The sequence below is a fragment of the Camelus ferus genome, chromosome 26, assembly GCF_009834535.1.
Source record: "Camelus ferus isolate YT-003-E chromosome 26, BCGSAC_Cfer_1.0, whole genome shotgun sequence".
Taxonomy (NCBI): Eukaryota; Metazoa; Chordata; class Mammalia; order Artiodactyla; family Camelidae; genus Camelus; species Camelus ferus.
In genome coordinates, this window is record NC_045721.1 from 10,210,599 (window position 1) to 10,236,718 (window position 26,120).

Consider the following 26,120-nt stretch of genomic DNA (forward strand, 5'->3'; position numbering starts at 1 on the left):
GTCAGTCTGTAACTCCTAGATAATCTGAATCAATATGTCAACCAATATGATTTCCCACTAATTCTTCACTTTGCCCCTCTAGGATCAGTCCCCCAGCATGTTTATTCTTGCTTTCATGCTTTCTCTCACATCTTCCTTTTATAATTTTTCATCTTTCAAAAAGATAAAATCTCATGTCAAAGCAAGTTACAAGGCCAGCCCAGCTGGAAGGGGTGAGGAAATAAGATTTCATCTCTTGATGGAAGGACCTGCAAAGACTTTGTGGCCATTTCAATCTACCACATCGGTAAATCCATATAACATTTTCCTGTCTCATACTGACGCCTAGTCTTCTGTCTGTGTTCTCTGGTGATGATTTTCCGACAGGATGGAAGTGGAAACCTTTTCCAAAAAGATTCCAACTGTGATGAGGCAGCTGCAGCCTCATGCTTCCCTCCATGGTTGTTGATAAGGTCGAGCACTGTAAACCTTTTCTGAACTGTCTGTCGCGAGTATCTTGTATGGAGAGGAGGCAGAATGGTCCCAATTTGCTACGCACGACAGATTGCTAGGGAAATGGTTGCTTTCTTTACACTCAAGTGCCTTTTTCACAGCACCCTTGCTGATAAACTAGCGTTAGCTGAAAATCAGTAAGCGTCCTGACATTTCACTGAGAGCTGTTATTTTTAGACACCTGTGGATAAATGTGCTAATGAGAGACTTTTCTGAAGGGTTCTTATATCCATGATTATTCCAAGCCATGGTTGAATGCAAACATCATCAGAATAGTGTGTTATGTTTAGTAGCCTAGATAGTTCCCATAATATTTGATCCTCTTTATACTTGTGACAGATCAACCTCTGGAATAGGAACACAGCCCCAGGGGAGACAGAGCAGCTTAATCATCAAGCCTCAGGTAGGAAAGCACCAATAAGCAATGACTTCTCAGTCCAGGGATGCTTATATAGACTCGATATATTTCCAGCCTAATCAAGACAGCAACCAAAGTAATCCCTTTCATCAAACTTCATTATTCAAGTCATCTATGGGATAATTCTCTGAAAGGGGCGAGCTGTTTTTTATACTTCTTTGGTAGAGTAAGAGGTGAGAAGAAAACTTTTTATGTCCTGCAAACACTTTAGTCAAAGAGAGACCTGGCGCTCCTACACGGTTTACACAAACTTAATGCCTGAGTGACTGGAGCTGGTTCAAGTTCCCATGGGATCAATGTAATCCTTGAGGTCCACTTAATAACAGATCTTAACCCCAGACCTCATGGTAATTTTGCTTCTCCCTTCTTGAGTTTTTCATGTTCATCTGGACTGTCAGCAGTTGTGGGTGTTACCTGTTCTGTCAATTAAGGCTCTGCTGAGCCTCCCCTCTGAAACATGAATTAGAACATTTAACAAACAACCACATGCCAAGCACCCCTAAACTCATTTTCAACGTTTTTCCATCCAATGCTTACAGCACCCCCATAAATTAGTCACTATTAGCCCACTTTTCCGGATGGAGAAATGGAGGCCAGGGAAGTTTGGTAATTTGCCCAGGGTCACAAAGTAGTAAAGAAGGGAGGTGGTAATAAAACCCAGGTTTGTGTAATGCCTAGGTCCATCTGTGTCAACCTATCTGGTGCCAAAGACTATGAACTCCTCCACCACAATAGCCCACCTTAGAGAGGTGCTTATTCTGTCCCCAGACTGGGGACTCAGCCAAGCCAGCACATAAGAATACTTTTCCATTCCCCTTTCTGAAACGTGATCCGTTACTTTCTTTGCTTAACCAACTCCAGCAAGCCCTGGATCGAGGAGCAGATGTGGGCCGAGTAAAGGACTGACAATCCCCTTGCTACACAACATTTACCATCTCACCACCCACGCGCCAAAGGGCGTCCTAAGAAAACGATATCTTTACAGAAAGACTTGAAAGGCACTTAGAACCTAATGGCATAAAAAAGAGCTTGAGAAGGATTTTTAGCTCAGTGTTGATAATCATCCCATGCATGATGAATATCATTCACCAACATTAGGACAGAGAACGCAGGCTCTCAGATCCACTGCTGACCCAATAATAAAGAGCCTTTAGCAGGTTGATTTTCACAATCAAGACAAGGGCATAGTCTCACCCACTTGATTGAGTGCCAAGGTCTGTTTAAAGCATTTTTGTCTACTCTGATAAAGAATATAATTTCAAATCTGAGGGGAAAATCCCCCTCTGGAGGCTGCTTGAAGCAGCTCTCTGTCAAGGCTGATTACCAGACTAGTGTTTATTGTCAAGAAAACAAAAACACAAAAATACTGTTCTTGGCATAGTACATTTTTTCCCCTCATTATGATTCAGTCAAGGTGTAAATCCTCTCAGTTTAGCAATTCTTCATTCAAATAGAATGCTGCTTGAATCCACAATGGAGGTGAGTACCTCACGGTGGAGGCATTCACCTGACCCTGTACCTGGCTGGTCCTTCCAACAGTGGGTAGGCTCACCTCTACCCTCTAGATATTTCCTTCTTATACACAAATGTTTTGAGAGAGCATCTGTCCCTCAGAGAGAATTGCTTTACATACACCAGCTCATCAGTAAGAAATGCTTTCAGCAAGCAGGCTCTTTCAGAACTACCACTTCCTTAAAAATGTGGCAAAAGCTGCCAGAAGGAGTAATTTTTTTTATGAAGAGCCCCATGGCTACGTACCTTCTTTCTTCCTCTTTGAGGATTTCTTTACCAACAGTCAATGTCCTCAATTAGCCATGAGGTACCCTTTCTGCCTGGAAATCACCTCAGCGTGTGTGGGCATTTGCTAAATCTGGGTGGTGATTCATCATGAGGAATAGTCAATGCCTTTGGCATCATCAACCAAGAGGATCAGAAGTCCTTTTATCAGTCAGATGATCTTCTCTTTATAGCTCAACAGATAATAATGTAATAACCCAAACTAGCCCCCACTCAACTCCTTTTTTGGTTTCAACTACAGTTTGGAAATTCTTTCTACCTCCCATACAATATGCCTGTCCAAATGGGAATTGTTACCGTGTTCAAATACGAATGGCTATTTATTATATTGAAAGTCTAATCTTATTGTGGTTAAATAATTCTAGTACATGTGCCTTTTCCTTACTCTCCGACATTAGAAAGTCAGCTTTGTGACTCATCTCTGAAACTTCTCCTAGTTCTGCATACCATTGTTCTCTAAAATCCTGAGCAAGTTTTGATCCTCTAGAGATGCGAAGTGTCAAAAAATGTCCTAGCCTCCCTACGTGTTAAGAGGCGTATGATTTGGCCTGAAAAGGGACCAATTCTTTTTCACAAATAGGAAGCTAAGTAGGAAAGGGATTTATGGGCCCAATTTACATAAAAGCGGAGAACTAGATGGTAGAGTCAGAGCCTGGGCTGAAATTGTGACAGAGCCAAAAATACACGTAGGGAGATGATATGCCCCTAGTTTTATTCCTGGTGTGAGCTGGACCCCATGGCCCAAACCCTGTCCGTTCCCAGCCTTCCTTTACCGGTTATTTGCCCCAGTGCCTTCTGGGTAAACTGCGGTCCTTCCAAGTCAAGCTTCTAGTTCAAGATGGCAGCGTAAGGGGAGTCTACACTCACCTCCTCTCACAAACAAGCCACTTCTGCAGCTGCTCATTGTATAACTTCCTCTGAAAAACACCTAGAAACTGGCTGAGCCACTCCTGGCACCCCCAAGTGAGAGAAGGGCCACACTGAAGCAGGTAAGAGAGGCCGGGGCACAATCTCGGCATAAACCCCAGCACCCACCCGCACCTCCTCCACCCCGTGTGTGGGAGGCCCACAGCTTCTCACTGAGGGGCAAAGCGTTTGAACCCCACATCGCGCATCCCCCACTTTAAAGACCTGCCCCTGAGAGGCCGGCTCCTAAAACATGTAACTGAAAACCAACGGAGCCCGCGCGTGACCTCGGCCCCCACCAGGTTATAGCGTTCCGGGCTCTTAAAGGGCTCGCGCTGGGACTGACGGGCCCCAAGGCAGAGGGGCGCAGCGCCGGGGGCGTGGGGTGCCAGGACTCGGTGTGGGAGAGGCCCATTTGCTGGCCTTGGAGTTGGCGTGGAGACAGGCGTTTCATCTACAGGCATTTGGGGGCGTGCTGGTGCTCCCCTGGCGCAGACTGGCGGACGCCATATTCGCACTCTCCCTGCGCTGCCGCCTCCAGGGGCTGGGCCAGGTCAGAGCTTTTATATGCGTCCGGCGCCCCCTCTTTCTGTCTGCCACCTTGGGGGACACTCCTTCCTTGGTCGCTAGGCTCAGGTGGCCTTCGGGGCTTGCGTTTTGGATCCCACAGGAGTGTGGCAATGGGAGAGACGGCCTGTGGTAGGCTGCCGCCAGGGGCACTACACAGAGGACTGAGGCACCCCCGCCCCCAGGCTTTTTGGGAAGGAGGCCGCTTTGTTGGTACAGGAGTAGTTTTGGCTGAGGGCAGGCACACCTCTAGGGCCCTATGGACTGGGATGCGCTTTCAGGTAACTAGGCTAGTGCATATTCTCTTTGCGCTCTCCATCTGCCTCGCTGCAGCTCACAGGTATCTCCCAAACAGGAGCTTATACCTTCATCTAGAGCCCCATTTTTGGGGACTGCTGCACAGGGGCCACCTCTAGATCAGCTGGCAATGGTGGCCAGCAGAGCATAAGCTTGCATCAAGTCCTTGTGTACTTTAAAAGCTGCTGTCTGAAGGTCTGGCTTGTTAATCCACGATACAGCAGAGTAGAAAACTACATAAGAAAAATAATCTTCCGCAGTCTCACCAGCAATCCTTGACTTTTTCGTTTATGTCACCCTCCAGTCCTTGCCCACGTTAATTTTCAGAATCTGTACTGAGTTATCTTCTACTATGGTGATTTTAAAATACAGTATTTGTTTTAAGAAAGAGATCTGTCTTAAAGAGCTATGCATAAACTGCCAAACACAGCATTAGCTTCTAATATGTATGTCATGAATAAATTTACGAATATAATGCCTTACCCTCCTTGAGTTTTTTGTGCTCTCCTGCAGTAGTTCATGGACTGACTTTGCTAATAGGTGCCTGTCAAAATAGATATTTTATATTCATCTCTAAGTCTTGCTTGTTAAACTTCACAGATATAGTTGGTGGTTCCCCATGATATATTATTAAGAACAATTAACTTGCCATTTTATTTAAAAGAACAAATGTCTAATTTCTAAACTTCTGCATGCCTTTACCATAATCATATGGGAATCATTTAATTTAATTTTATTTTTAATATATTTTTATTGAAGTACAGTCTATTTACAATGTGTCAATTTCTGGTGTACAGCACAATACTTCAGTCATATAGGAACATACATATATTCGTTTTCATATTCTTTTTAACTGTAAGTTACTACAAGATATTGAATATAGTTCCCTGTGCTATACAGTATAAACTTGTTTATCGGGTTTTGTGAGGATTCTCCTGTATATCAAAACAAGAGACACTCTGCCAGAGTTTAGTAGGTGTTCTGTGCGATTCAGTGGGTTTGTAGATGTAATTCTTGGTGTATTTGTGGGAGAGGGTGAGCTGTGAGTCTCTCTATTCCACCATTTGGCTCAACCCTGGGAATCATTTTAAAGATAATTTTTAATCTTTTGAGGTTCCCTCTCTAACTTTGCCAAATATAGTATCAATAAATCTCTATAATAATTAATTTTAAGCAAATTTGCTTACTTTTAAAAACAAGTTTGGAATGTTTTACTTACATGTTTTGGAGATGTAAAAAGATATTGGCCATCCTTGAAAGCAGTATTTTAAAAAACTGACCTTATAAATTCTCCAGTGCATAAATTTTGTATTAATACTTGTATAAATGTGTACCACTACCTCTTCCATTACCATAAGGTTTAATGATTATAGTCTTAGGGTAATGTTGAAGATTTCTTTTAAGTAAGTAGTAACTGATATCTTTTTGAGAACATTTAACTTTTTTTACATGGAGGCAGTGTGAGGGATTGGTGAATCTGATCATTTACGTCATATTAATTCTAATATGTATCCTTCCTTAAAGTATATGAGTTAATCTTATCATTAAACCTTATTTTGTTTTAAATGGAAAAATAAAACATAAAAAAGTTAAATTCATCTTCGTTTAATCTGTTTGAAATTCAGTGTTTAAATTGTTTCAGCTTAATGAATGGTTAGCACTTTGCTATAATTGGTATTTAAAATATATTTGTTATTTAAGTTAAAAAGTGTTTTCTGATAAAATGAAAGACAGATGGTACGTGCAGGGAACCCCACACACACCTTGACTATGCTCTACTCATAGCATGTCTGTAGCTGTCTCCAAGGGAGGGTTATTTTATTAAATCCAAGACATACACTGACACAAAATTCATTAAATAATCTTGCTGTATAAGCACAAATTGTACAACAGCATAACCATCCAGGGGGTACGAAATAGATAGAAATAAACTGATCAGTTTGGTTTTAAAAAAAAAACAAAGGATGAGAGCAAAGATGTCACTTAATATGCCTATGAGTGAATATTTAGTTTCCTCAGCCACCCATGCCTTCCCCATCCTAGGGTGAGGTAAAAAGAGTCGTACAGCATTATTACTCTTGGGCTACACAATTCTGAAAACTAACAAACACTAAACCTGTGATTTTCAATCTCCCTTACCTACCTTAGTGTTTCCTCAGAGGCACATCTATGAAATGAGCTGGCTTCATATCAAGCCCTGAAGTACAACTGATTTAAAAAAAAATTGATGAATATATGTCTTCCTTTATTATATTGTGAGGTACTAAAATGTTATTGTTTGACATGAATGTTAAATGTCACCAGCACAAATTGTTATATCATATTGGCTGCTCATACCTGTTGAATGAAGCTCCAAACACCAGGCATTCAGTACTGATGTTCCAACCTGTCACCATAAAAAGTTTTACATGCACACACACAGCCCCCATATTCTGCCACCATCACGGCAACCATATTTGTAAGAATTTCTTTCCCAAGAAAACTGCATTCCTTCATAATTTACTTTTCCCGTTTTCACTCATCAAACACACCAGTGTCTCGCCTTGTCAGGTTTTGATGAGCATGAGCTGATCAGAATTCTGTAAGGAGTTGATAAAAATCCGGTCAAGAGCAAGGAATCTTGGGATTTTAGTTAATCCCTGCAGCCTTACTGTGAGTCAGTTAAAATTTAAGGTAGTGACCTTACCCCCACCACACCTGCCTCCCACAGGGTCTTCCTTATGGGACCTAAGGGCACTCAGCCTAGTACAACAGCTGGGACAGTCATGCAAACACACAGCTGCCCCCAGCAACAGCTAAAATGTAGCCTAGTCTTAATTAACCTGGAACCACACTCAAGTTGGGATTTTGTTGATGTTGGGGTGAGGTGGCAGTAGTGGGTTATTATTGTTGTTTTGCTCTGCCTTTTCCTCCCCAAATATTCACTTATTGAATAATTCTGGGGGCAATTTGGTGACTGTTATCTCTGTCACTCTGTTCCCTGGTTTTCTTCCTTTCCTCTGTCCTCCCAGCCTCTTAAAGACTTCCAGTTGTCTTGAAGGGGTCTGCTCGTTTGTGGCCATTTTCTTCCCTCAGCCATCTCACAACAGGACAGCGGTCTTTGGTAGCTCTTTTATGAAGTGGGGATCCTGGCAGGGCTGAAGCTAAGATTTTGATGCATCTGGAACATGGATTTATACACTTGTCTCTACTGATTTGTGGGAACTGGGATTCTCTTGGGCTAACATTTTTGCACACATCCAGAGATTGAGGTAATGGAGGTTGAGGAATAGACTGTTGGGGCCCAGGGAAGGCCACCCAGAATATACCTCAATGGCATATTGATTATTTTGAATTAAAGTTATTTAAGAAACAGTCAGTGCAAAATGGACACTTTGACCCTCTTTCTCTGAAAGCAGGAAATAAATCTCCCATGTGAAAGGTACCCTTGCATATCTGGAGGTAGAAGGACATTCTTATTGCCAGATATGTGTGTATCAACACACCTGGTTACCTCTTTAATTTATTACCCCAAGAACAAACTCATTTAGATTCATCACTAATTAAGCACCCAAAGTCTAAGTTTCTTTATCCTGTCAGTTCCTCACAAATGTATTGTTTCTTTGTCTAAAAAGTATAAAAGCTTTGGCCACTTCTTCAGTCCCATTTCTGAGACCTCTATGTGCACAAATTTTTAAAATTTTTTCTCCTTCTAAACTGTCTTGTGTCAATTTTATTATTAGTTCAGCCACAAGAGCTCAAGAGAGGTAGAGAGAAAATTTTCCCTCTCTTCAGCAAGACACAAGCCAAATTAGAAAAGGGGGTGTTAGGTCTCTGAGAGAAAATACAATGAAAGGGAAGAAGACAAATCATACTATCTCAGCACCTGATGGTAGGAGGGGCAGAGTGATTCTCAAACCAGTGTGGTAACTCTGCCTGGTCATCCCCCCAATTCCCCCCGCACCTCCATCCGGGCATCCCAGCAGCATGTGCATCCTCCACTGATGAACAGACCATATCAAGAGCTGTCCAAGCTCCTCTACAAGGTGGGGGAGGGGTTGTCAGAGGCGAAGCCATTCCCAAACATCCTGCAGTGGCTGTTCTATGTAACTTCTCATCCTCAGCCCATCTGTGAGGCACTGGTGTCTCCCAGGGTCCTCTTCCCACCAGGATGGTCTCATTCTCAAGTCCAACCACATGTATCCTGACGGCTCTAACTATTTCTGCATCCCAGACGTTCCCCTTGTGTATCCAGGTTTGTATATCCACCCACTTACCAAACCTCTGCATCCAAGGGCACCACACATTTTAATGTATTCAAGCCGAGCTCATCTTCTTATCCTTTCCATGTCCCCCACCTACTCCCACCCACGAGATCTTTCTCCTTATTCTTTGTTTGCTGAATGGTACAATGTTGTCAAAGACCAGTAGAGCTTAAGAGAAACGTAGTTTCCTGGGAGGGAAAAATTAGTGCTTTTAAAATGATGGAAAAGGAGAATTTGTGGTCATTTTTTTTTTAATTTTATTGTAGTACAGTCAGTTTACAATGTTGTGTTAGTTTCTGGTGTATAACAATGATTCAGTTGTACATATATACATACACACACATTTTCCTTTTCATATTCTTTTCCATTATAGGTTATTACGAGCTATTGAATATAGTTCTGTGAGCTATACAGTAGGACCTTGTTGTTTATCTATTTTTATATATAGTAGTTAATATCTGCAAGTCCCAAACTCCCAATTTATCCCTCCCTGCTGATTTCCCTTCCCTGATAACCGTAAGTTTGTTTTCTATGTCTGTGGGTCTATTTCTGTTTTATAAATAAGTTCATTTGTGTCTTTTTTTTTTTTTTTTTAGATTCCACATATAAGTCATATCATATGGTATTTGTCTTTCTTGTCTGACTTACTTCACTTAGTATGATAATCTCTGGGTCCATTCATCCTGCTGCAGATGGCATTATTTCATTCTTTTTATGGCTGAGTAGTATTCCATTGTACGTATATGCCACAACTTCTTTATCTGATCATCTGCTGATGGACATTTAGGTTGTTTCCATGTCTTGGCTATTGTAAATAGTGCTGCTATGAACATTGGGATGCATGTGTCTTTTCAAATTAAGAGTTCCCTCTGGATATATGCCCAGGAGTGGGATTGGTGGATCATATAGTAAGTCTATTTTTAGTTTTTAAGAATTGAAAACGGTCATTTTGGATTGGTTAATGTGAACCAAGTATCTGTAGTTGGTTAAAAACAAGCCCTATAGTTTATCCACAATGAGACTTCCATTAGGTCAGGTGCATGGAGGTCACTCCAAGTGCACATCCTTTCAGCTTCAGTGGATGGGAATCAGAGGTGAGGAAACACAGCATTCAGTTTTGATGGCTCTTAGGCGACTGCTGCTCTAAGTGAAAAGATTTTCTTTTGCAACTTCTACTTGGTCATCCAAGCAAGAAATCTAGGGGTTGTCCTGGATGCCCCCATCCCCATGCACACTGCCTTTATCAGACCTTGCGTGTCTCTTGACTGGATGACTGAAGTTGTGTCCTGGGTCCTAGGTATTCAAAGTGGGGCCAGAGAAGCAGCAACGTCAGTATTACCTGGGAGCTTGTTAGAAGTGCAGAATCTCAGACCCTGCCTCAGGCTTACCCAATCAGAGTCAGCCTTTTAACGATATCCCCAGGTGATTCATCAGCACTGTCCTAACTCATGTCCCTTCTGACCGTGGCTCTCTAACTCATTCTCCGACTCCTGTAGACCTTCCAAAAATACAGCTATCACTCAGTACTCCCTGTACAGTTTTATTAGTATAATATCCTACACCCTGGCTCCCCTTTGCTGAAATCTATTGTTTCTAATCCTGGCTAAAGATTAGATTCACTGGGGTTGCTTTAAAAAATATCAGTTCCTTTGCCCTAATCCCTCAGAATTCTGATTTAATGGAAATGGAGGCTTGGTATAATGTTCAGGTTTTCCCAATTGGTTTTGATGAATAGCCAAGAGTTGAGAACCATTGACCCAAAGATGAAGCTTCAGTTCCTTATCATGGACGTATTGATTCCTTCCAGAATTGAGCCCTTCACTGGCCCTCTCTATTTTACCATATTGTGTCCATTAGACTGTGAACTCAGTCTTGCCAAAGGCACACAGGAGTGCTCCGCTCAGCATCTCTACAGTCTTTTTCCACCCACATAGGCTTCTGCCAGCAAACATCTCACTCCCCCTTTAAGGGTAACCTTGTCCCCTACCAAGGACCATTTCCTCTTTCTCTCCACCGTCACCTCCACTTGTTTACGTATCTGCTTGTCTTCCCACAGGACTGTATGCCCCCTACCCCTACCCAGGACCAGGACCAGGACCAGGACCAAAATCTAATCTATGAATAAGCTACATGAGACCAATACGTGTCTCTTTTGTTAACCACTGGGGACTGCCTACATAATTTGTGGAGCCTGGAGCAAAATGAAAATTCAGAGCCGCTTGAAATTCAAAAATTCTTAAGAATTTCAAGATGGCACCATCGGGGCATTAGATCACACATAGGGCCCTTCTGCCTAATATATAGTTAGTGTTTTAAAACATGTGTTGACTGAAGGAGTTTTTGATCTCCTGCACCTGGCATGGAAGTTTGTGAAAAGAATGTGTATTCCCTGCATTCTGAGAAACACAGGCTGCAGTAAGGGTAGGAAAGAGGGAAGGGTGGAAGAGGCATTTTTCAATTTTTGATGAAGCAAATGCCTCATTTAACCACAATCAGGCGCTGCAGACAACCACACAGGAGTCCCCTTTATGGTCCTATTGAGGAGTCTACATAGTAACAGCTTTTCTTCTCTCAGACTGGCAAGCAGGACATGAAGAAATGGCTCTCTCCACCCAATCAAATATATTCTGCTTTTAATTAGGTAGCAACATAGCCAAGAGAGCTTTATCAAAGGTACTTGTTCCTGGAGACAAAAACGTATATATTTTAAATTTTACAGATAGCTTTATTGTTTTTCCCATTTGCTATAATACAACATGCTTGTTTTTTCTAGTGTTTCTAGTGTTCCTCACAGGCAGAGAGGCCACCGCTAACCACAGCTTTTACACAAAATGACAGTTACAGTTTTGGTTTACTTCATATTTTTAAAAGCAAATCTAAGGCATCATGAAATTTTATCCCTCCATACATCTCTTAAGAGTTTGGACATTGCTTCAATACCATAATGCTGCGAGATGTCCAGAACCATCAGTGTTACTACCCTAACAAAACTATGACCATACTGTCTTTATCACACTGAACAAAATTATTAACAATTACTTCCTATTTCTCATCTGTTTCTTTCTTGAACAAGTGCTCCAGATTCTACCTTTATTAACCTCACGGCCCCGCCCCCAAATCCTTGTGTCCTGCTCTGACCACTAAGAACAGACCATCTGGAAAAGTACTGCCTGGAAACACCCAGCTTCAAAATAAGAATGAGTCATGTAGAAAGTACATGGTCATGTCCTTTCCTGCCTTACACACTGTCTGTGTAGAAAAGTCATAACATTCTGATTTCTGGTAGATCAGGTACCTGTTTTTTCTCTTAAAGAAGAAAGTCAATGTGGCAGTTAACTCTCTTCTCTATTTTTAAATAGACTTTTCTCTAGTAATTTCCTGTCCTGTCTCCCAGTGCCCACATTTCTCCTTTCCTGGTTGTTCAGCCTCCCCCTTATCTGCGGCAGACGGATAACACAGTTCTCAGCATGCCCAGTTCAGCTCACTACACTTCTCCAGAAAACTTAGATTTGATTTTCACTCACTTGGATCGAGTGTTTTCTTAACCATTCCATTCTCAGTCTCAAACACATTGTATTAATTATTCCATTAGCAGTGAAGAGCCTTCTCTGCCTTGTCCCCTTCAGGGCAAATTTGCTCAGCTGAAGTTGGGCTTTCCACTGAGACCCATTTAAGGGAGAAGGGCATTAACATCTAAATGGATTTTTAAACATAGAATAACACTTATTTACTAACACCAAGTTAATCCTCTATAGGACTGCTCTGTGCATAATTGAAAAAGACCAATGCCACCAAAAGTCCAGAGGTGTTGGAACCATCAGAGGCAAATTCTAGAATATGGCTATATTACAGAAGCAGACACATGGTGTTTAGGACCCTACATTAAAATTTTAAATAACAATGCTAATGTTTATTTTTAGCAATTTACTGTGCCTCCATTAATCCTTAAAACAACCCTATGAGGTGAGTATGATTATGCCTGTCTTACAGTTTAAGTGCCTCACTCAGAATGCACAGCTAGCTGGTGGCAAATCTAAGCCTAAGTCTTCCTATTTGCCAGATAGGGGATGATGCCTCCCTGACTCTTCCTCCTCCCCTTCTCAAAACTACGTTGTTTGCTCTGCCTCTGAAGAGACTTCTGGAAACCTGAGAGCAATTGGATGCAAGTTTATGACTATTTGTACTTGTCTATTTTTCTAGGAAAAAAGGACTGAATTTAACAGAAAACTGAAACGTAAAAGTTAAAGAATCACTTTTAAAACCCTACACTTACTTTGAACCCTTGGTTTTGCAGTTGACACCTACAGCCTCTCCTGCACATGCACACACATACAATACATCCCTGCAGAATCCCCAAATCCTTAGTTTAATTGCCAAATATGACAAATATTCCTTTGACCCAAGGGGTATTTTCAAGACCAAGCTTGGCACAGCCCATATAACAACTAAAAATATATCCAAGAGAGACCGTTTTTCCTGGAAATGATTGCCTTTAGAAATGAAAATTCTGAGCAGTTGTTCAGGTGAAAATTTTATTACAACTCCAGTCTGTTCAGGCGACAACAGTAGTGGAAGGAGATACACAAATCCTGGCTACATATTCATTACTGACTCAACAAACATTAATTAAGACACCTTTGCTGTCACAGCCTGTGGAATTTTTGCTGTTAAAGGTATTCCATCAAGAAGACTTGTATCCGAGAGAGAAAATAACTGCCCATGTGAGAAGTTGGAGCTGTCAGAAAGAGGAAAATGAGATTAAATCATCAGAACAGAGGCCAGTGAAACAGAGTTATTGAAGGTGATAGCTGGATACCTGAAAGGGGAAAAAAAAATGAGCCTCAACCTCAAGAATCCTGCAGCTTAAAAATACGGTTTGCATAGTGAAAATGTTAGTAGCTGAATTCCCTCTTAATATCTGAATTAGTGGCCTGGAAAATCAAGGAGATCTTGAAGAATGGAGAGAAGAAATTATGGGGAAAAGATAAGAAACTCAGAAAATAGATCAGGGAAACAATGTGTGAAAATTAATGTTAACACAGGGTGGGTATTAGATATTATGGCATGATAATTGTATCACAGTTATGTTATAGGTGAGATTCAGATTGGTGTTTCTATGAAGGAAATGATAAAATGTCAGGAACTTGCCTTAAAATTCTTTAAAAACAAAAACCAAGCATAATGTGGGAGGATGCAGTTAGATGAAATAAAAATAATAAAATGTTGATAATTATTGAAACCGGATAATGGTGCATAGGAGTTCATTATTCTGTTTTACAAGAAGTTGAGTTAAAACAAAGTGAGAGAGGAGGGTGGAAAATTGAGGGTGTGTTGTGGACCAGATGCTCTGAGGCTGCCACTCCCACTGAAATATAACTCATTTCTTGATAAATTAAAACAAACAAAAGTTATAATGATGATGTATGTAGGACATTCTAGAAAGTAAGGGAAATGTTCAAGAACCAGAAAGAAAAGGAAAATAAAAGCAGAGACCTAAATCTTGAGTTGGGAGCAGAGCAATACACCAGTAGGTAGAAGGAGGATTAATAAGAGCAGTTACCCTGGAGAAACCTACTTATATCCTAAATTAGCATTACTGTTGGGTTACTGAGTCTTGGGTGCTCTGCAAACTGAAGAGACTAAGCCTGGGACGTAAAGCTGGGACCCTCAAGGGAAGCCAACTCAGTGCATCCCTGATATGAAATGATGTAAAGTTAGTGCACCTCCTGACATGAAAGACAGAGGCCAAAACAGAGAAAAGTAATAAAAGTTTAACTTACAGGAAATGGAGACTTTTCAGGGAAGAAAAAAATTGCTTAGCTATTGTTAATCTCCTTAGAGAAATACTAGGAGATATATCATTTACTAACTAAAAACAATATGCAACTTCTGAAAAAGGAATATGTAGAGAACAGAAAAGAACCCTTGGAAATAAAAAATGTGGGAGCAGACATTTTAAAAAGTCAACAGAAGGACAGGAAGGTAAAATGTGGAACTCTCCCAAAAAGTAGAACAAAAAGACAAAGAAATGGGTAGTACAAGAGAAAAGATTTAAAAAATTAGATGACCATTTATGAATAGTGAGAATTACTGACAGAACAGGAGAAAATAGAGCAGGGGAAGTAAAGAAATAATTCAATAAAAATTCCCAGAAATGAAGCACATGTGTTCTTTGGATGAAAGGGCCTGTGGAATGCCCAGCGTATTGGGTGGCCAAACTGGCAATTCTTTTTCAAATGGCTGTTTTTCAAAATGGCTGCACAATTTTGCATTCCCACCAGCAGAGCCCTAGAGTTTTGGTTATTCTACATCTTTGCAAACATTTGACCATTCTGGTATGTGTGCAGTGATATCTCATTGTGGTTTCAATTTGCATTCCCCTAATGCAAATTTTTTCACAGGCTTATTTGCCATAATGAAGTGTTTGTTAAATCTTCTGTCCATTTTTAAATGGAATTATTTATCTTCTTACTATTGAATTTTGAATCTCTATATTGTCTAGATACAAGTCCTTTATCAGATATGTGTTCTGCAGATATTTTTGTCGCAGTTTGTGGCTTTTTTATTCTTTTAACAGTATCTTTTTGTTTTTTAAATTTACTTTTTATACAATTTTTAAAGGTTACACTCCATTTACAGTTATTACAAAATATTGGCTATATTCCCCATGTTATACAGTACATTGTTGATCCTATCTTATTCCACATGTTGTACAGTACATTGCTGAGCCTGTCTTACACCCAGTAGTTTGTACCTCCTACTCCCCGACCCCTATATTGCCCCTCCCCTACTGGTAATCACTAGTTCTCTATATCTTAACAATGTCTTTTGAAAAGCACTTCTTAATATTGTTAAAGCAATATATATTGCCTTTTCTTCCATGCTTTGTACTTTTTGTGTCCTAGACAAGAAAGTTTTGACAAATGCACTATTACAAAAATTTTCTATCTTTTCTTCTAGATGTTTTATAACTTAGGTTTTAGGTTTAGGTCTGTGATTCATTTTAAGTTAAATATTGTACATAGTATGAGGTAAGGGTCAGGCTTATTTATTTATGTTTTTACATATGAAATTCTCATTGTTCTAGCACTATTTATTCAAGAGATTATTCTTTACTTGTTGAGTTACCTTGGCAACTCTGCAGAAACATCTATTGGCCATATTTGTGTGTATCTTTTCCTGTACTCTTTCTTCCATTGTATTCATAGCTGTGTAGAACACCAATACCTCATTAACTAAATTACTCTAACTTTAGAGTAAATCTTAAAATTGGGTAGTATAAGTCCTCCAACTTTGTTGTTCCTTTTCAAAATTGTTTTGGCTCTAATAGATTCTTTATTTGTGCACAATTTTTATTTAAAAAATTAGAAGGCCACAAAGAAAGGAAAAAGAGAAGCCAAGAATTTGTAGATATTTGCAACACATTGCAAACAGCAATGGATCTTTTATCTATGAGATATATATGTATGTATTTCCTACGTATCAATAAGGAAAATACACATGATTCCAAAGAGAATCAGATAAAGAATCCATAAACATTTACCAGGTAACGAAGCAACAGTAGCAAATAAACCTTTGGTTTGAAAAAAAAAATTCTCAACCTACTTGATAATTAAGGAAAAGCAAATTAAAATCACAGTACGCTATCCGTTTATAGCTTAGGAAATTTTACAATTTGCTAAAAATTAAGAAATCTGACATTATTAACGATCGGTGAGAATGGAAAGCAACAGAAACTCTTCAATACTGCTAGTGAAAGTGAAAACTGGTTAAGAACAAAAAAGATCTTTGGAAAACATTTGTAGTTGCCTAGTACAGTTGAACCATAAAATTTTAAACTAGAAAAGACTAAATAATACATTATTTAGTAACGCATACATATAAAGAAAAGTGGGAGGTATGAAGATTAGATCAGAACAAGACGTACAGAGTGCTTGATGTCTTGTTAGAGTTCTAATTCCAAAGTTGGGTAGTGCATATAGAATTATTTCATAAGTTTAATCACTTTTTTATCATTATTTTAAATTTATATTTAAAAGGAGGATAAGCAAAGCAATACTAGGCAAAAGAAAACATGAGTAGTAACATACATTTCAGACAAGATGAAATTTAGGTTTATACTGCTTAACAAGGCAGAGACATAGAATTCAAATGTGTGAAATGTTTTGCTTTCTTTTTTCCCACTTATGCCAGGTAGAACATTAGCTGAGGGGAAAAACAGAGAAATATGCTTTACATTTCCTTACAGCAGGATTTTAAATGTTGGTTAGTTATCTTGCCAGATTAGGTTGATGACCTATTAGCTTTGTAGTTTTAGCTTTGCATGAAAGCATAATATAGAGGAAAAGTGTACCTATGAGAGTGTGTAATTCAATGAATTTTTCAAAAACTTAATAACCTGAGTAATTAGTCCCAGATTAAGAAACAGAACATTACCAGTACCTCAGAAGTGTCCCTCATGCCCCCATACAAGGTACCCAGTAACTTGACTTCTAACAGCATAGGTTAGTGTTACCTCCCTAGTAGCTGCATGATTAACAACACTGAGACCGTGATCCACACTGCTTTTGTATGGAACCTAAAACGGGGACTGGTCAAATTCTTCACTATCCCATGGACACTCCAAGATGCCAAAAATAAACTGAAGTGATTATTTGATGTTAAAGGTATATCTAGTCACCTGACACATATGTAAAAAAACAAACAAAAAACCCCCCTATAACTTGATATAATGGTGAGATGCCTTCACAGTCACAGCACAAGTTAGAAATTTTGAAAATATTTATTGAATACTTGCTATGCCCTAGTGCTTTACATATATAGTGTTATTTTATCCTCTTACAAATTCCCTTAGAAGTGAGTATGTACTATTATAATCCTTACTTTCCAAAATAAGAAACTGAGTCTCAGAGATGTTGAGAAACTTCCCTGAGATCACACAGGCAATATGTGGGTCTTTCTTACTCCAATCCCCCATGCTCTATGCTACTGTAATGTTAGACCTTCTAAAGGTGGTTGGGCTCTCAATATGTAGATGAGGAAAGGAGAAATAGCTCCTCTGTCCCCTGAGTCTTTGTGAGCTCTCTGATGTGCTGCAGTCTTGACCACAGGACAGGACATATTAATCATTTTGGAGATGATGTGAAGAGGGGGAATCAAGATAATAAATAACCCAAATGACCCTTGTCTTTGGGGTTATTACCACTGCCTCCCATGTTCCCTGAGATGCCTGACAGAAAGAAATTCCCTTTATGCTTCCAGGTACAATCAGTAATAAACATCTAGAGGAACTGAGTTATTGAGAAATACGGTTTTCATCTCTGCCTTTCAACCCAAAGCAGGCATCTTCTTGTGTGGTTCAGAGAACAAAGACATGAATTGGGTATGCCAGTGTGTTGTCAGAGATTGGACTAGACTTTCATCTAGTAGTGAAATGGGCTTTTAACACTTCAATGCTGCAGTGACAAGATAACCATAAATTACTTCACTGTGCAGTGAAGAGTATGTTTAGTTGCTACTGTTGTACGCATTTAGCACTTTACACAGTTAGGACATGAGCTTATAGATTCCATTTGGCTTGTTTTCCAGAAACCTACAACATCAGCCAAAAACAATGGATGGGAACATCATCTGGTCAGATTCCAGCTGCCCTATGGCTCTGGCTCATATTAGATGATGGGAATGGGTAAGAAAAATGTTCTGCCACTGCCCACTGCACCCCAGTAATCATCCCAGTGGACCTCAGATCTCCACTACTTGCTCCCCAACCACTGAGGCTCAAGTCACCAAACCACATAAGCCTGGAGTATTTTAAGCAAAGGATTGGAACAATAGTTTTTACCATTTAAGGGTGAAGGTAATGAGACCTGATAAAGCCTTCATCTTCCTGCTGAGAAAGCAACCTCCTAACCAACCTACATGTGGTTGAGGATCCTACAGGACTAGAGTGTTCAGAAGATGCATCTGAACAAAAAACCATTTGGAGATTTTAAAGGGGTAGGGCTGGACATATTCCCTCTTACCAGGTTCCAGGGCCTTTCTATCATGGCTCAGGATGAATTCTTCATGGGACACCTGAAAAGTTGAAGCCAACAGAAGGACTTGAGGCTTCTTAAGCCTAATAATCAGCAGTAACAACTTAAATAGCATTATTATATCATTCATTTCTTTGAACCCTCACATCTCATGAAGGTCATTAGTGCTATTTGCCAAGTATTTTTAGATCTGCCTCTTCCCAGGCACATGATGAAATTGTAGTTCCTGGCTTCCTTGTGATTAGGTGGGGCCATGTGGATAGTTCTGGCCAGGCCAGTGAGTCAAGAGTGAAAGAGATGGGCATCTCTTTCAGTTCACATGATTTAATCACGGCACAAGTAGCACGATTCAGGGTAGGACCCGCTCCATCAGCCTGGGTCGTGAAGTAACTATGGTAAGTGATGCCCCCCAGACAACCTGTGATGAGCACAAAGCAAGAACAAGAAACAGACCTTTGTGGTTCTGAATTGCTGAAACTTTGAGGTTGCTTGTGTCCGCATTACAGTTGGCCCATCTCAGTTTACCCCACCCCTGGGTGGAGGAAACCGTCATTTTAATCACATCACAGTTTCATTCGTTCCTTTATTCAGCAAACATTTACTGAACCCCTACTTTGTACTAGGAATTTTACTAACTCTGGGGATACAAAAGTGCCAAAGGCAGGTATGGTCCTTTGCCCCAGGTCTGTGGCTCCAGATATAAAAATGGGGAGAAGGGGAGGGGACTTAATTCATGTAAGTAACTTGTCTTGTCAGTTAGTCTCTCTGAGGTCAGTTCCCTCATCTGTAAAATATGCATAATACCTACCTTACAGGATTTTGGTAAAGATTAGCAGCAATGCCTGGCATACAAGAGGAGAAAACTAAACAGCTATAAATATTTTCTTTCAAGTTTCACAATTATTTTTGGCAAAGAATGAAAAGGTAGTAGAAAATAAGAATTTAAATTCTCTGATCATCAATTGCCATTTTTACATTATTCTTTATTCTAGGACATCCTGGTGTTGGTGTTTCTTTTTTTAATTTAGTAATCAGTACTAGTTGACCTTCCAGCCCATCTCTAATAGGCCCAAGATCTGTAACAAATAGACTAGGTTTTTCTGGGAAACAAACCGTCTTGGAGAGGCCCTTTTGTTTCCACTGGCTGATTACTAAGGACAAGTACCATCTTCCCACAAACTCTCAGGAATGTCCATATGGAAGATGAATTCTGAGGCGTTGGGCTCTTTTCTGCATTTGGATCAGCTCAAAGGTGGGAGAAGTAGGGAGAGAAAAGATGTCCCCAGAGAATAGGTTGGACAGAGATATCGGAAAATATGTGTATGGCCCACGCGGTCATTTTCATAAGCATGAATATGTCTCCATGAGTGGGTGTCCATGACTCAGGCCAGACCTGAGTGCTGAAGGATTCACATCATCTAGAAGTTCTCCCCAGCTTCCTCAGTGTCAAACAGAAAGTGAGAAGAGAAGAGGCCAACACATGGAGGAAGTTTTCTTGAGATAAGCATCATCACCATCTCAAAATAGTCCTTCAACCAGCAAGAGTGGTGACATTTGGCTTGTCTAGAAGACATGCAAAACAGCTAGAATCTACTCAATCTTTAGGAGGTGTGCAGTGATGGAAAAACAGTGTTTGATGCTCATACCTCAGGGAGCTCATCAAAGCCAGGGAGCAGTTGACTAACAAGCCTAAGGAATAGGCAGGTCTGAGGGTGTGAAGACAGTGCCTTCAGTTTGGGGATGGTTTGAATTTGGGGTGCCTATGGAGGTGTTGAGTTGGCAGTCAGAAATATGAGTCCAAACTAAGATAAGATGTTGTGGTTGAAGCTAAATATTTGGGAGTCATCCTTACATGAATAGAAATTGAATCCTTGAGAATGACTGAAAATAATCTAGACAATAAAGGAGAAATGAAAGGTGAGTGTGAAAACTGTTTAGATTACTCAGGACATCAGGCAACCTTCATGATGCTGCTAGAAAAGTAATGAAAAATATAAAGAGGGTCATTGGGATTGGTACCTGTGTTCTGTATTAGCTATTGAAGGCCCAAATATGCCAGTTCTGCCTGGGCAGTATAAAAGAAAAATTAAAAGCAGTAGGTTTTAGAGTCAGGTAGACCAGGATTAGAATCACAGTTGCAGAATGTACTGTGTGTATTCCCTTGGGCAAGAAATTTAGTCTCTGAGTCTCAGTTTCTTCAACTATAAAATATGATGATAGTATCTACAACAAATGACTACTTGTTAATTAGAGAATTAAATTAGTGCATATATATACACAGTACAGTGTTATGTAATATATAAAAACATGGTTATAAGAGATGGATAGATATCTGACAAAAATCTGGACTCCCCTTCCATATTTCCTGGGCTCCGTTGCAGTTAGGTGACCATCAACAGGGTTCTCACCAGTAGAACGTGTTTGGGACAGATTTGCACCACTCCGAGGTCCGGCCCATGAAAGCCTACCGTACAGTGCCCCACCATGATTTTGTTCTCCTAACTGATGAAGTGTCAATCTTGGAAGCCACATGTTGGAGATAGCAGAGTGGCTGAAGCCTGGGTCCCAGAATTATGATGTGGAGGTGGGTCACCCTGCTGAGCTGCTCAACCACTCACTTACTGTGTGAGGAAGACATAAATGTTGAGTGTGCTAGAGCCTTTACATACTTGGCGGTCAATGTGTTACAGCAGTTACAAATAGCAAATAAAGGAGCAGGTAGCCCTTTGGATTTTGTTTCAGTGACGTGGCTCTTGAGAGTGAAGCTTCTATCTGAAAGGCACTGATAGATAATAGTATGATTCTGGTGCCTTCATGTCCCCCTTCTGTACTCTTCAAGGCATTAAATACTGAGATGTATGCTCTACTCTTTTGGAGGGAGAGAAGTTGATAGTGTCAAAGTTAGATAGCACAGGTTTTTTTGTTTTTGTTTTTTTAATTGAAGTACAGTCATTTACAGTGTGTCAATTTCTGGTGTACAGCACAATGTCCCAGTCTTGCATATACATACATATATTTGTTTTCATATTCTTTTTCATTAAAGGTTATTACAAGATATTGAACACAGTTCCCTGTGCTATACAGAAGAAACTTTTTTCTTTTTTAGTCTATTTTTATATATTGTGGCTAACATTTGCAAATCACAAACTCCCAAATTTATCCCTTCCTACACCCTTTCTCCAGTAACTGTAAGGTTTTTTTTTATAGGAATAATATCCATTATATATATATATATATAAACTTTTATATATATATAAACTTTTTTACTGAGTTATAGTCATTTTACAATGTTGTGTCAAATTCCAGTGCAGAGCACAATTTTTCAGTTATACATGGACATACATACATTCATTGTCACATTCTCTTTCGCTGTGAGCCACCACAAGATCCTGTTTATCTTTCCCTGTGCTACACAGTACAATCTTGTTTATCTATTCTACATTTTGAAATCTCAGTCCCTTCCCATCCCCCGTCCCCCTGGCAACCACAAGTTTGTATTTATGTCTATGAGCCTGTTTCTGTTTTGTATTTTTTTTAGATTCCACATATGAGCGATCTCATATGGTATTTTTCTTCCTCTTTCTGGCTTACTTCACTTAGAATGACATTCTCCAGTAACATCCATGTTGCTGCAAATGGCATTATGTTGTCAGTTTTTATGGCTGAACAGTATTCCATTGTATAAATACACCACCTCTTCTTTATCCAGTCATCTGTTGATGGACATTTAGGCTGTTTCCATGTCTTGGGTATTGTAAGTAGTGCTGCTATGAACATTTGGGTGCAGGTGTCATTTTGAAGAGGGTTCCTTCTGGATATATGCCCAGGAGCGGGATTCCTGGGTCCTGTGGTAAGTCTATTCCTAGTCTTTTGAGGAATCTCCATACTGTTTTCCACAGTGGCTGCACCAAACTGCATTCCCACCAGCAGTGTAGGAGGGTTCCCTTTTCTCCACAGCCTCTCCAGCATTTGTCATTTGTGGACTTTTGAATGATGGCCATTCTGACTGGTGTGAGGTGATACCTCATTGTAGTTTTGATTTGCATTTCTCTGATAATTAGTGATATTGAGCATTTTTTCATGTGCCTATTGATCATTTGTATGTCTTCCTTGGAGAATTGTTTGTTTAGGTCTTCTTCCCATTTTTTGATTGGGTTGTTTGTTTTTTTCTTATTAAATCTTGTGAGCTGCTTATATATTCTGGAGATCAAGCCTTTGTCGGTTTCATTTGAAAAAATTTTCTCCCATTCCATAGGTTGTCTTTTTGTTTTACTTATGGTTTCCTTTGCTGTGCAGAAGCTTGTAATTTTCATTAGGTCCCATTTGTTTATTCTTGCTTTTATTTCTATTGCTTGGGTGATGTTCTAGGAGAACATTTTTGAGATTTTCAGATAATGTTTTGCTTATATTTTCTTCTAGGAGGTTTATTGTATCTTGTCTTATGTTTAAGTCTTTGATCCATTTTAAGTTTATTTTTGAGTATGGTGTAAGGGAGTGTTCTAACTTCATTGATTTACGTGCTGCTGTCCAGTTTTCCCAACACTATTTGCTGAAGAGGCTGTCTTTATTCCATTGTATATTCTTGCCTCCTTTGTCGAAGATTAGTTGACCAAAAGTTTGTGGGTTCATTTCTGGGCTCTCTATTCTTTTCCGTTGATCCATATGTCTGTTTTTGTACCAATACCATGCTGTCTTGATGACTGTAGCTCTATAGTATTGTCTGAAGTCTGGGAGAGTTATTCCTCCAGCCTCTTTCTTTTTCTTCAGTAATGCTTTGGCAATTCTAGGTCTTTTGTGGTCATTAGATTGTTTACTGTGTCTGCAAGTCCATTTCTGTTTTGTAGATGAGTTCATAGTGTCCTTTTTTTCTTTTTTTTTTTAGATTCCACATATGTATGATACCATGTGGTATTTTTCTTTCTCTTTCCGGCTTACTTCACTTAGAATGATGATCTCTGGATCCATCTATGTTGCTGCAAATGGCATTATTTTATTCTTTTTTATGGCTGAGTAGTATTCCATTGTATAAATATACCACAACTTCTTTATCCAGCCATCTGTCTATGGACATTTAGGTCGCTTCCATGTCTTAGCTATTATATATAGTGCTGCTATGAACATTGGGGTGCATTATTTTTTTGAATTAGAGTTCCCTCCAGACATATACCCAGGAGTGGGATTTCTGGATCATATAATAAGTCTGTTTTTAGTTTTTTTGAGCAGTCTCCATACAGTTTTCCATAATGGCTGCATCAAACTATATTCTTACTAGCAGTGTAGGAGGGTTCTCTTTTCTCCACACCCTCTCCAGCATTTATCATTCATGGACTTTTGAATGATGGCCATTCTGACTGGTGTGAGATGATACTTCATTAGAGTTTTGATGTGCATTTCTCTGATAATTAGTGATACTGAGCATTTTCCACGTGCCTATTGGTCATTGCTGGTTTAGGTCTTCTGCCCATTTTTGGATTGGGTTGTTTGTTGTTAAGTTGTATGAGCTGTTTGTATATTCTGGAAATTAAGCCTTTGTCAGTCACATCGTTTGCAAATATTTCTCCCATTCCGTAGGTTGTCATTTTGTTTTGATAGCACAGGTTTTTAATAATATACCATAGGAAAGGAAAGTAGGTTCTGAAAGGGCACAGAAGGTTAGAGTCTGCAGAAATTCGATTCTATCAGTAAGGAATTTCTGGTGGCAGCATGCCAGCAGATGTCAAATATTCATTAAGTTATTTGTGTTCTTACAATGTAAGCCTTCTCCCCCAAATTTAAACACGTTTGGTATGTACACACACACTACATCTCTATACTATATAGCCCTAAAAGTAACACAATTTTTCTGTAAAGGTATGGCCTAGAAGCTTTGAGAAAGCTAAAATGGAATCTTGGCAACTTAAATACAGTCTTAGGCACTTACTGAAATCTGAATCTAAGTAAAAGACAAAAATCTAATTAACTGCATTGTGCTCAGTCAGGAAACCTGACTGGGGCAGGGGGATGGTGGGACAGTGTTAAATATATATATATACATATATACATACATATATATATATAAAATCAGAATGTTCATCAGTGTCCACAAAGAAAGTCACTGAACCTGGTAGAGAAGACCATTCCATTCACAAGAGATAGGTATTCTATTACTCCATTGGAGGAGATGGATATTTTATTAGAGGACTCCATGTTAAAAGTATCTCTTAAATCATTTATTAGTTTTAGCAGTTTTTGTAATAGCAAGAGATTGTAAGCAACAGATGTGCCCATCAAATTATGGTATGTCATTTAGTGGAAAATCAGACCTCTTGGAAAGATGTCCAAGATATAATAAGTGAAAAAGCAAAGCATGTAACAGTGGCTCTAGAGCACTACAGATGCACATATAAAATGGGAGTGGAAGAAATATCCACACATTTCTACATATGCAGAATATCTCCATAAGGAAGCACAAGACTGGTAACTGAGTAGGGACTGGAGAAGTGGAGACGTATGGGGAGCGTGAATCTGTGTTCACTGTGTCCCCTTTGTTTTAAGTTTTTTTAGCATGTGCATGTTTTTATTATCCAAGAATAATAATAAAAAGACAGAACAACAGATAATCAGTAAAGCTTTTTTTTTTAACTTTAGTAATTCTGTTATACAAACACAAAAGAGAACAATGAAGGGGTGAATAAAATTGGATGTACATTTTAAATTCTCCTCCTTTTCCTCTGATTCTAGCTGTACCAAGACACTTTCTAAAATTTTAATTGGCTTCTCATGTAATAAGTCTACAAGGAGAAAATGAGCTGCCCAAAGAACTGGCTTCTGGTACACTGTGGTTATATTTCCTATTCTAAATTAATCACCTCCTCTTGGGAGTTTGATTATGGTAACTGTTCCTCCACACCTAGTTAGAATATCTGGATTTGAAACTCCAACCAGAAGACCAGATCCAGGGGAATGTGCCCTGCAGGCTTTGTTGTGCACCTCACCCGTGGCAGGATATTGGCCGTTAATCCACCTTGAACATTCTATCCACAGGGTGGCAAACACCCAGAGCAAAGGAAGAGCCAGTTGCCCATGAGGCCACGTGCCCATGTCAGCCATGCCCCCCTCCTCTGGTTCATTCTCCCACTCACCCTCCATCCTTTCCTTCTTCACACAGAACACAGGCCACTTCTGGGAAGAAAGAAAAGAATGCAAATTTTTCTTGCTAGACTTCATTTGAGGCCAAAGGACCTGTCGTGTATCAAAAACCCAAAAAAACAAAATAACAAAAAAAGCAAGCCTGGGTTATTTAGAGTCTTTGTCATTCAAAATGATTTCATCAGCTCTTGGCTCCAGAGACATGATTTACAAGAGGCAGTCAGCCTACCCAGGTGG

At 39.6% G+C, this 26,120-nt stretch overlaps 1 long non-coding RNA gene across 1 annotated transcript in view; it reads left to right on the forward strand.

Moving 5' to 3' along the window:
* Nucleotides 1–18,314: 18,314 nt before the first annotated feature.
* Nucleotides 18,315–26,120, forward strand: part of LOC116660100 — a 40,414-nt gene continuing 32,608 nt past the window's right edge. The window contains exon 1 of the long non-coding RNA XR_004315476.1: nt 18,315–18,406. This is a non-coding gene — a long non-coding RNA (uncharacterized LOC116660100). The remainder of the gene's footprint in view (nt 18,407–26,120) is intronic.